At 36.7% G+C, this 12,724-nt stretch overlaps 1 long non-coding RNA gene and 1 pseudogene across 1 annotated transcript; both read right to left on the bottom strand.

Annotated features, from left to right (window-relative positions):
- Positions 1 to 782: 782 nt before the first annotated feature.
- On the bottom strand, positions 783 to 2,048 carry LOC125209364 (annotated as a pseudogene).
- Positions 2,049 to 10,299: 8,251 nt separating this feature from the next.
- LOC125211833 lies at positions 10,300 to 11,192 on the bottom strand. Its single transcript, XR_007174572.1, has 4 exons — positions 11,084 to 11,192; positions 10,940 to 10,996; positions 10,469 to 10,620; positions 10,300 to 10,384 (listed from the first exon to the last, which is right to left on the bottom strand). It is a non-coding gene; the product is annotated as an uncharacterized LOC125211833 (long non-coding RNA).
- Between the last annotated feature and the right edge of the window lie 1,532 nt (positions 11,193 to 12,724).

The following is a 12,724-nucleotide window of genomic DNA, read 5'->3' as shown; positions in this document are numbered from 1 at the left end:
ATAAAACAACTAAACAGTTAAAACAAAATAAATTAGATACTTATTTTGAAACAAATAAAATTTTAGTACTACTTAATTTAACACAAATACTCTAGATAAGAAACCAGGGGAGTGTTATATTACTAACTCATAACTTAATTGCTAACAACAACTAAATAATAGCTATTAGATATTTAAATTAAGGGCTTAGATCATTAATCTCTAAATGTCAATACGATCAACGAAAAACGTCAATAAGGCCATATGATTAATTCCAAAAAATATCAATAGGAGTATTAATGTTAATTAACTACATGTTTAGTTATAACTAACTTTTAAAAGAAATCTCAAAACTTTAAATTCATATAACATATATCAAATTAAAGATAATTTCATAAGGATTGCAACGATGTCCTACATGCATATGTTCCGACGTCAACATTTGAAAAAAAATTCAAAAATTTTTAATTTTTTCGTGCAAGCAGAAATGTCAACATACTATATAAAATATGTCAATATAATACATGTAGAATGTCAATATAAGCAATGGGTTAGCATTGTCAAAGTATTGTGTTGATATTTTCAAAGCATTGTGTTGATATTTTCAAAACACTATATTGACATTTTCATCCAAAACCTAAAAAAAATTATCTTTTTTTATTTTATTAATAAAAATGAAAAATTACACGTAGCAAATTATAGACCACACGTTTTCTAAAATCATATGACCTTAAATTAGTTGAAGTTACCAATTAAATGATGAGTTAGCAATTGATCCTCCCCTAAGGAGCCATTTATAAAATTAATCCTTATACTTATTCATGAAATGCTTCAGACTCAGGCTGGACCTCTTTTGACTCTGTTAAGCACTCCATCAATAGAAATATCAAAGGCATCTTTACCAATCCCATTCCCATCACCATAAATAAAATTTGGTATCAAACTAATAACCTTCTATCTCATCCTTCTCACTTCTTCGCTACTATACCCTTCCAACACTTTCCTAATCAACACACCATTCCTAACATCCTTCTCATCTATAAACACCGAAAACCGGTCCGGTTCGTCACCCAAGAACCAGTCATATTGATGCTCAATACTTTCCCTCTGAAAGAAAACCGGAATTGAACCGGCCAGCATCCAATCGAATGTTGATTTTCTAGTGTACGAATCCCCCTTAGGCTGCAGACAAAACTCCGAGTTCAAGAACGCCTCTTGGATCTCGGGCGTCCCGTCGTAGCACCGGGATCCCGAGCAGTCCACGATCCCGTCTCGTTGTAGCAATAGCTCAACAATAAGGATCTGAAATCGCCCTTGGTATCGCGCTTGGCTCCCACAAATGTGAACAAACTCGTCCTATTACGATATGTCACGAAATCTAGCCATTGGGCAACCTCCAATTTTGACTTGGGGTAAGGAACACCGATGTCTTGATGGTCCCGCGCCTCCCTCTCTATCGTCAGCCGCATGATCTGTTTCATCGCCGGCATGTAGAGGAAGCTGGACCCCCAATGGTCGTCTCTCCACCGTCGGAAGTCCCACGTCGTCCTCCCAAGGTGGATGAAGTGATCCGAGCCGTTGGAGGCTGATCACGGAGCCACGTCAGCATATCCTCGCATTGGCGATCACGATTTCTAGCAGTGTCACTAGGGAAAAAAGTCTTGCCCACTGCGAGGCCAGCGTAGAACGGTATGTAGAACGCTGTAGCGGATTCAGGCTCCGTGGTCCTGCAGTTGTGCTTCAAGATTCTTGCGTGGAACATGACGTCCCCGGAGAACATATCAGTCCAATACCACGACGGAGCGAGGCTTTCCGGCACGGTGTGGATGGTGGTTGCAGCGCGAGGTCTTCCATGGGCCTATATCGTGGCAGTTGAGGAGCAGGTCGTTGTTGAAGGCGGGAGGGAGGTCGTAGACGTAGATGAGGCCAGCGTCGCATCTTGACGGCTCGAGGGATTGTCGAGAGTAGAGAATGGAACTTAGGTAATATATTTGGATGAGGAGTGATATTAGTAGGAGGGAATTGCATTTGTTTCTTGAACAGAACTTGAGATGGAGATTTTCTAACATTGGTATGGATGATTGAGGTATTGTAAATGATCTGTTTATAGAGCTATTCTTATTTCTTAATTGGATTAGCAGTTAGGTGCACACCATATAAAAATGAAGTTTGACAAAAAAAATTCTTAATCTTTTGGTCGTGGGTATCATTATGTATAGGGAATAAGCTTTAATTAGTAAAAAAAAAAAAAAAAAAGCCAAAAACCAGAGAATCAAGTTGAAAGAGGTATGGCTTATATAAGGACATCATCACAGCCACATCAAAATGAGTATAATGTAAATTCTAAATGTGTTTATCCTAAGGTTAATGTACTTTTGAGGATCAACAAATGACTTCTTGGATTCAATGGATATTATTATATTGGTATCTATATTTCCAATTTATATAGCATCAAAGCCATAATCCAGCCAACCATACCTTATAAATCATTCTCCAATTTAAGCCAAAGATGTTTTTGTCCAAGGGGCTCTCTCTGAGTTGAATCTCCCTCCTTCACTCCTACAGCAACAGCTACCCCCAATGAAATAGGTCAGCTAGCTGGAACAAGCTCCAAATATGCACAACAAAATCATCAAAACGGGGCTAGTGCAAGTACAACACAAGCACGCATAGGTAGACAGCTACATTTACCTTTGATAAACCAAGCACGACAAAAATGCCATTTTCACTTATAAGCTAGAGAGGGGTCCAAGCGGCTGATGCAGCAGTTGGGGCTAAATTCTATAAATGGTGTATTCTGCAAAAATCGTTCCACCAATAGGTAGGTTTTTTTTTTATTTCTGTAAATGGGTGTTGCGCATTCTAAGAATGCGCAACTAAGCTAAATCGGCGGTCAACCAGAAAAGTCAGAATTAAAACGAAATACGCATTCTTAGAATGCGTATTCTAATTACGCATTCTTAGAATGCGTTTCTAACTTGAATTAAATTGGGCAAACCAGAACAGAATCGGGCAGAAGCATTCTGCCCTCTGCGCGAACTCCAGCCTCCTTGCCCGCGAATCCCTTCCAAGAATGCCACATTTTCGTCCGATTCTTGCATAAATCACCCAAATTCATCTAATTGTTTCTCCCTCAAGGTAAGTTACGTGCTTTCTTCTTAATTTAGCATTATATCCATAGTTTATGGTGAAAATTGTGATTCTAGGGTTTGTGGCTAAAAAAAAAAAATACGCATTGTTGGTATAAATTGTATGTTCAATGTGTGTTATTAAATACTAAGATTTGGTAAGTAGTGTCTTTTGAATTGTTAATTTGTAAGATTTGGTATATAGTTTATTTTTAATTATTTAAATTTTGAGATAAAGTTGTGTATGTATTTCAGGATTATGGACACAGAATCTATTTGTGTCCTTTTATATTGGGATGGAAGAATAGTACAAATTGGAGGAATTGGTTTGTCTTATGAGCCACCCGTGGCAAATGCATATCTTGTCTTAGATGAGTTTGTTCGAGTTGGTTAGCAGAATATGTGATTGCATTGGAATCAATGTGAGTGGGTATATGATTAGTTTGACATGGAAACGTGCAATTCAAGTGGGTAATGGATATCACTTTGTGGGCGTTCGACTTTGCGATGCATATATGAGGGATATGTTTGCAACAACTATTCAATCAGGTCAAATTGAGTTATTTGTTGACTACCAAGCTAATTTAGCACAACAACGTACTCCACATCCGGTCGTTGTCTATCAATCTAGAAGGGGACAACGACAAGTTCAAGATAGAGTACAATATGATGATGGGCCATCTAGACATAATGACGTTAGTCACGATCCGGCTAATGTTGGGGATGATGGGCATGGTTTTGGGGATGATGAGCCTGGCTTTGGGGAGGGTGGGTCTCGTTTTGGGGATGGGGGACTATCTCCCCATAATGAAGTTAGTGACGATTCTGAATCTGAAGACCTTGTGTCAGAAAAATCAACAACCCCACCTGAATTGAGTGAAGAATCAGAAGCAAACGAAGATGCATCCGACAATGAGACATTGAATGTGCCTCGTAGGTACGTCCCAGTAGTCCCGCCAAGTGAGCAGGAGTATGAGCATCCAGGGTTATCTTATTTTCGTACTCTACCGAATATCTTATTTTCGGGTCGAATATTGGGTATCCTCTCCCAAGCCCACATCTGTAGAAGGGCCAATGGGCCACCGATATTTTTCTGCTTTTGACACGAAGCTTCACAAAGGTAGTGATATAAAGTGGCAAGCGCTGCTGCACCCCAACTAAGTTGTGAACACTGATTCTCGTCATCTAGTAATAGAATGTGGTGGAAGGGAATTTTTCTCCCCGAAGTGTCTGGGAGGATCAAACAACCTAGTAGGAGTAGCACAAATATACGTGCATGCTGCATGTAATAATACTCGGGTAGATCGTCGTCAAGACGGTGTCTAACAACATCCTTCAGTGTAGTGGCATTAAATCCCCCCAAGTTCAATTCAGCTTGACTAGGTTCTATACCTAAAAGCGACAAACACGTATCCACCCAGTACTATCTCGTGTGGTTCACTTGTGTAAGGATAACTGGTTCACCATCAACCCTTAAACCCCAAAGCATCTCGACATCTTGAAGGATCACTGTAGCTTCACCAATTGGAAGGTGAAACGTGTGTGTCTCGGGACGCCACCTCTTAATTAATGCCCCAATAAGTGAAGCGTCCAACATTTTTGGCTTTCCACAACGGTACACGCCACCAAAACCCATCCGCTCTATATGCCCCAACACTCGGTCATGCATTGGAGCTTGAAAAATGTTATTATCCAATTTGCGTGGTTGAAAGGTGTCGGTATCATTCCCAAAGATTATACTTTCAGTTATATGATGCGGATGCAAGTAAAGTACGTTCGGGTCTTCGGGACCACAATACAAAGGGGACGGTCCAGTTGATGATGATGTCATTGCTAAAAAAATTGAACATGCACAAATACATACTACTCACTACTCAATAACATATTTGTTTAGCTTAAAAAACCAACACAAAATTTTAATACATACAATTTTAATCCATGGAATTTTTCCTCCTAACTCAAACAATGAAACCCAAGGATTGTTTTTTTTACTCTTTCCAATTCCACCATTAATTTCATGTATGAAGTGAACTAGCTTGTTCTATTTGCTATTCAAATCTCAATTAAAGAATCAATTCAAATATACTAAAAACGAAGCTTCATCATCAACTAACAATGCACAATAAAGACAATTACAAACTTAATCTCACAATGCACACATTCTTGTTTCAATTCTTCCAAAAAAAAACCAATTACAAAAGATTGCACAAACCCTAAGCAAAGGGGAAACAAGGATAGAGGCAGAGGTACATACCGGGGGGGGGAGAGCGGCGGCGGCGGTCGACGGGAGCGGCGGCGGCGGCGGCAGGTCGACGGGAGGAGCGGCGGCGGCGGCGAAGAAACAGCAGAATCGAAGAAGGCGGTGTCTGTTGTGCGTTGCGTTCTGTTCTGGTTTGCCCAATTTAATTCAAGTTAGAAATGCATTCTAAGAATGCGTATTTCGTTTTAATTCTGACTTTTCTGGTTGACCGCCGATTTAGCTTAGTTGCGCATTCTAAGAATGCGCAACACCCATTTACAGAAATAAAAAAAAAAACCTACCTATTGGTGGAACGATTTTTGCAGAATACACCATTTATAGAATTTAGCCAAGCAGTTGGCGACATATCTGAATCTTGGACACTGTACGAGGGTTGAGGAAACACTTGACGATGTTCCAAAGCAACTCGAAATCAGGGCTGGCATTCACGATCACCAATTACATAGTGTTTCCACTAATATAGCATATAAACTCTTTGTCAAATCCTCCGCAGATTGTGAGGTCTATACATTACCTCAGGATAGTCGTAGAAAACCTTGTGCAGCTGTAGAAGAACCTACTGCCGGGCTAGTTGCTCGAAGCTCTGAACATGTGAATTAATTGGTGAGTTTATAGGTTAAGAGAAGGAGTGATTATCATAGCTTGAACATCCAGATTGCAATGCTCCTATTAATGTGTTTGCAGCGGCAGAGCAAGCAGGGAACCTGATTTTGATTGTCTTCTCATACTCCTCCGTTTGTGGTGAACTTAATAAATTATAAATAACCTTGAGGATCATGGTTCATAAATGAACTACCAAAAATATAAGAATAAAGAACTGGCTTTAGACATTATTTTACTTAAGATGCTTCTAATTTATAAGACATGACCTTAATTATTAAATGAAAACAAAAAATATAGTCATTTGTTTTTCTCAATAAGTGAAACTACAGTTTAAGAAGATGTTGAATACAATTTTATAGTAAAAATAAATATTTAAAAGTTCACATAGTAATAATTTAATATCTCTCCATAAACACTACGCACACTGCATACATATTACACTTGCACACGTAACAATAAAACACTTACACTGTTACACACATACCCACACCTCAGAGCATACATATACTCCCTCCGTCCCGGATAATTCGAGTCATTTTGACCGGACACGGGTTGTAAGAATTGTAATGAAAAGTGGGTTGAAAAAATTAGTGGAATGTGGGTCCTACCTTTATATATTAGTTTTATAATAAAATGTGAGTATGAATGAGTTAGTGGAATATGGGGTACACTACCAAAAATGGTAAAATTATGTGGGACGGACCGAAATGAAAAACTGAGACGAATTATCCGGGACGGAGGGAGTAATATACACACGGGACACACAGACACACTACATATAGAACTTCAAAAAACAAATCAATTAAATGTTCATACTAAAACGTGGTTAAATTAAAAATACATCAAATGATTTAAAATTATAGTATAATATAAGTAACTTTAAATATAATTTAATCAAACTATAATTACAACACACTTCAATCTCCATAGCACCGAACACATCAATTCTTATTCCCATGTGGTATTGTTGTGTATATTAACGCGTGGTTTGATTTTTCAAGAAAGGCTTGATTCTCATGTTGGACCTATTTTCAAGAAGGCCGTAGCGGATCCGGGCTCCATGGTCCTGCATTTGTGCTTCAACATTCTTGCATGGTACATGACATTGCCCGTGAAAATGTCGATCCAGTACCACGACATAGTTATGGATGTGAGTTCTTCCATGGGCCTAAATCGTGGCAGTTGAGGAGGAGCTCACTGTTGAAGGCGGGCGGAAGGTCACATACGTAGACGAGGCCGCTGTCACATCTTGTCCACGGCTCGAGGGGCTGTGGAGAGAACAAAATCCAACTTAGGAAATAGATTTGGATGGGGAGTAATATTAGTAGGGGGAATGGAGTTTGTTTCTTGGACACAATTTCATGAAATTGGGCTGGAGAATTATTAACATTGGCATGGTAGGAGTAATAATGAAATGATGACAATTTTTATTTATGAAGGGGGTCATATGTTTATATATACTACTTGCTCCTTCACTTCCCATACAAATACATCCATATCCATGTATGACATCCTTTTTTGGATATTTTTTTTCTTATATAATTCTCATGTATGTGAATACGAATCTATTTTCACCTTTCTACGCAGTATGTCTTGTCTTCTGGAGTTCTTCTTCAAAGAATCTATTTCTATATAAAAATAGAAGAGTACTTTATTATTTATGGGCCACATCATCCATTACATAATTTCAATTTTCAACTCCAGTACTTTCTTCTCATTCTCTCTTATTTTATCAATTACACATTAAAACACATGTTAAGACTAAATGGTCTATTTTTATGGACGGATGGAGGATGGAGTAATATATATATATATATATATATATATATATATATATATATATATATATATATATATATATATATATATATATATATATATGTATATATAGGGGTGCACTATGGTGCCACCATAGATAGGATAACACCATACCACCAATATAGTCCGTTAGATCTCATCTATGGACGGCTAGGATTAAGTTTCGTGAAAAAACACGAGTTTGCGAGCCTACAGTATTAGATATTGCAGTCTACTGCATTAGATATTGCGATCGTGGTAAACTGCAATATTGTTGTGGTAAAACTGCAATATTCAATGAACAAGCACTGCAATCTGGTAACGTAAAATTAGAAATTTCCTATTTTACCCATCCGTGTTTTTACACGTGGCAGCATGACAAGCACACGATTTTCAGATCCAATGGCCTAAAATGGTGGTATGGTGTTACAATAAAGAGGGTTGTCATCTTAGTACATCCCTATATATATATATATATATATATATATTATATTATGATTTTGATCAAAACAAGAATTAGTTTAAATAAAGAAATCAAGGCCTAATCTGGTCCTTAGGATTAGTTCAGATCATCTTAAGATTATACGATCCAATGGCTATATTAATGTCTTAAATATTATTATTCTAATGTCTAATAATCCTCTAAGGTTATTTATGTCATATCATCTAAACGTCTGTTATGCAATTCCTATAATTTTGCCTCTCACATGCGTGAGTGATGAATTATCATTCCATAACTTCTACTCTTTCATATCTTCCATATTCATCAGACGATCTTCCATTCATCTTCCATTAATCTTAACTCCAAGAAGATTTATTATTCTTGTGCAATTAGTGTCCAGATTTCGTCGTTGTGTCGTGTTCTAGATCAATCTGTTCCATTTTCAATTCTATACCATCGTCGTTGGCAGATCCCATATATACTGGAAGTTAATACTCCATACCATCGTTTCTCATATGATTTTTCATTTCAGCCGGCGGTCATAATCGTAACCTACTAATATGGCATCCGATACACATTCTACTTCGCATGTAGATAATCAATCATACTCCGTTCTTAAGAATACATGTTATGGTTATGTTTTTTATTTTCATTTGTTTGTTATGCTCTGATTCATATTTTTGTATTGTTGACTGTCACTGTCTTCTGTTTTATGAATCTTTTCACCTATATTATCTGATCGATTTTTCTGCTATGCTTCGATTTGTTTTTAGTATGACCGATTTTCATGGAAGATAGTTTGTACGTGTTGTATGCCGCGATTTGTCTTTATTATGACCTATTATCATTCTAAATCCAGTAGATGGAAACTTGTCTTTACTTTATCGTTAGTTTTTAGGAGTGTTCTAATTATGAATTATTACAGATTTAAATACACCATAATGCCCTGTAGAGCTTAAACCATTTGTTGGTCATAGCTTCCCAACATTGGACAACGCCATTGAGTTTGAAATCTCCTCTAGTTAAGGTTGTTCATGTTGTTCAATGCCAAGATGTAGCAACGCATGTTTATGTTGCTGAGAAGAAGAAGGCACAAACAATTTTGTTGGGAGAGATTTTGGGTTTGTACCAGGCTGTATGTGTTGATATTGATCAAATTCATGAGGTGACATCTATAGTTCGTGAAGCAAGACAACAGAATTTCGTCGACGGCTTAATAACGTCTACAGCCCAAAAGAAGAAACTAATTGAAGAAATTATGAAGTTTGATACCATGTACTATTTTGTTTTTGAAGTAACGACAGTTTTAAGTTTTTTTTTAGTCCATTTTATTTGCAATGTCACGTTGTTTGAAATTACTCAGTTCGTTCAGATTTGTATTATGCATTCTGGTACTCAGTAGTTTTTTGTCATGACTCGAATATGGGATTATTATGACTCAATTTACCCCTAAGTTTCCATCACCCAAATATTCATCTAGTATGACCCAAAAGAATAGATGATGTTTTGGGCATTATAACAGTATTCTTGTACTCAGTAGTTTTATGTCATGTCTCGAATATTCGATTATTATGACTCAATTTACCCATATGTTTCCATGACTCAAATATTCGTTTAGTATGACCCAAAAACATAGATGATGTTTTTGGTTATTGTTTGTGTATTCTTCTCCCGTACTAATATTTGATTTTTTTAATATGTTTAAAACATGAGAACAATCGTGTATTTGGTTTTTTAATATGTTCAAAACATGAGAATATTCTTCGGTCACACTAATATTCAGTTTGTTTGATATGTATGAGACATTCTGGTACTCGGTAGTTTTATGCCATGCCTCGAATGTTGGTATATTATGACACAAATTAACTTAACAATGCTATGACACAAATATTAATTTACTATGACCCAATGTATCGAGTAATGCTCATCACATGGGCTATCATCTACAAAGAAACAAGAGGAAAGCATTCCAAGGTCATTGTAATGGAAGTTTATCTCATCTTACAGATGAAATAATATATAGTAACAATGACATCCAGCCGACATATAAACATGATTTAAAAAAGAGAATTACAAGCTCTAAACATCGTTTCATTAAAATAGTGGTATTCTAAACATCCTTTCGGTGCTTTTGGAATCGGCGGTATCTTCTTCTTCACGTCGTTCTCTGATACACTACGTGACATCCAACCAATTGAAGTGAAAATTTTGCCAAATTTTGTCAATTTTAAGTCAATCGTTGTACGAAATCATACTAACCTTTTCCGTCAGGCCTCGCCGATCCAGAAGCTCGAGTGTCGACCACTGTTGAAGTAGGCTTTTGGATCACCCTCCTCGTCGATTTCAGAATCGTATTAGTATGACATAACGTTACTATCAATTATCTTTGCCCACTTTTGCCTCCAAATTCGCTGCATCAAGACGAGGTTAATACTCTTCAATAAACAACAATTGTGTAGTTGAGATACAATCACAATCAAATCAAGTCATGATTTATTTTGTCTGGCCTTTTCCAGAATTAGTAACATCTCTTGCATTTGCTACCCCTTTTTCACTTTTTGCAGAGATTTCTTTTGTGATGTTGTACATGAAGCATCAATAATTTAATGTTTAACATTTACACAAACAAAGCAGATTATGAAAAAACACACAAACAAAAAACAGAGTGCACAAAAAAGAACTAAAATTTCATTCCTTCAAATAATAACCCAGATAATGTAGTCGACATACCTTTCTGATCTTTAGGTTTTACCGGTGCCTTCTTCTTCCCAATATTTCGTTCATGGACTAGGTTACAGCAAACCAATGGAATTGAATTATGGGTCAGATTTGAGTTGAGTTTCGGTCAAATTGTAAAAAAAAAAACTTACAAACCTTTTCCATCATGTGTCGCGGTTTCAGAAGATCTTTTGTCCACCATGGTTGAAGAAGACGCTCTACAAATCGTGCTTGCCAAGTATGGGTTTAAAGTCGATTTTGATGCCCAGACGATTCCTTCGTCGCCAAAAATATAGTTTGAGTTTAGTAGGGTTTGGGTGATTTTGACGGAGGTGTGATCAAATACAAACTCCCTATTTATAATACAAACTACAAACTTTAATCATACACCATCATTGTAACTAATCTACGGTTGTTAGGAGGTTACAAAGTCAATGTCACCGGGTAGTACAATTTATGTCAGCGGGGGTGTATATGGAAATCCTTTTTTTTTTCAGTTACATACATCCTCATTTCACTCCAATCTGGTATAATCATTTCCAGAATTGTTTGTAACCGATTTTAGGCGTGATTAGTCAATAATGAGGCCCTAATTTATCTCCACTCTCCAGTTGACGTAAATATCATTTTTTGGAAAGAGTTTACATTACTCATTCAGCCATAAAAAATAACACATCTTAATTATTCAACATTGCGATATCAAGTTCAATCTCCTGTTGAAATTCATATCCCAAATCTTATCCGGCGTTCTTCTCCGGCGTAAGGTCAACGTACACATTTGTGTTGAAATGGAAATGGATTACGAAGCTCAAGGTTTTTTTCTTACTAATTAGAATAATAGGTGTAACATAATGTTGAAACCAATGACGATTATGTTCGATGTTTTTATGTGTGTTGATGGATGAGGTTGAGTAGTAGGTTATATTTCGAAATGGTTGATGTCACTGTGATAAGTTTGCTGCTGTCGTTTTTTTGGTGAAAAAATTGTTGAATATCTAGTGTAGAAGTTGATGTGCTTGACCGGAGAAGACATAGTAGGTAGAGTTGAAAACATGAACATTAGGTTATATTTCAAAATGGTTGATGAATCTGTGTTCGAAATGTAGATTTTGTTCAATAATATCTAATTTATTATGCTTGTTCTGAAGCTCTGTACTGCCAGCAATGTGTTTTATCTGATATAGTTTGCGATGATATTCTGCCAATTCGGCAGCTGAAATTCCGTCATGACATTCTTCGATGACATTCCGTCTTTTGGAGTAGGTAGAGTTGAAGACATGAGCATAAGGTTATATTTCGAAATGGTAGATGAATCTGTTTTCGAAATGTAGAATTTGTTCAATAATATCTTGTTTTTTATGCTTGTTCTGATGCTCTGTAATTAATCTGCCAGAAATGTTGTTTATGATGATATTCTCATTTCGGCCGCTGACATTCCGTGATGACATTTTTCGATGACATTATGTGTTTCAGTATAGGTAGAGTAGAAGACATGAGCATTAGGTTATATTTCGAAATGTTATCTGTAATTAATCTGCCAGCAATGTTGTTTATGATGATATTCTCATTTCGGCCGTTGACATTCCGTGATGACATTCTTCGATGACATTCTGTGTTTCAGTATAGGTAGAGTAGAAGACATGAGCATTAGGTTATATTTCGAAATGTTTGATGAATCTGTTTTATAAATGTAGATTTTGTTCAGTATTATCTAATTTTTTATGCTTGTTTTGATGCTCTGTACATAATCTGCCAGCAATGTGCTTTATCTGTTATAGTTTGCGATGATATTCTGAA

The sequence above is a fragment of the Salvia hispanica genome, chromosome 3 (genome assembly GCF_023119035.1).
Source record: "Salvia hispanica cultivar TCC Black 2014 chromosome 3, UniMelb_Shisp_WGS_1.0, whole genome shotgun sequence".
Taxonomy (NCBI): domain Eukaryota; kingdom Viridiplantae; phylum Streptophyta; class Magnoliopsida; order Lamiales; family Lamiaceae; genus Salvia; species Salvia hispanica.
Note: the sequence above shows the minus strand (reverse complement) of the source record. Positions and strands in the feature narration are given on the sequence as shown.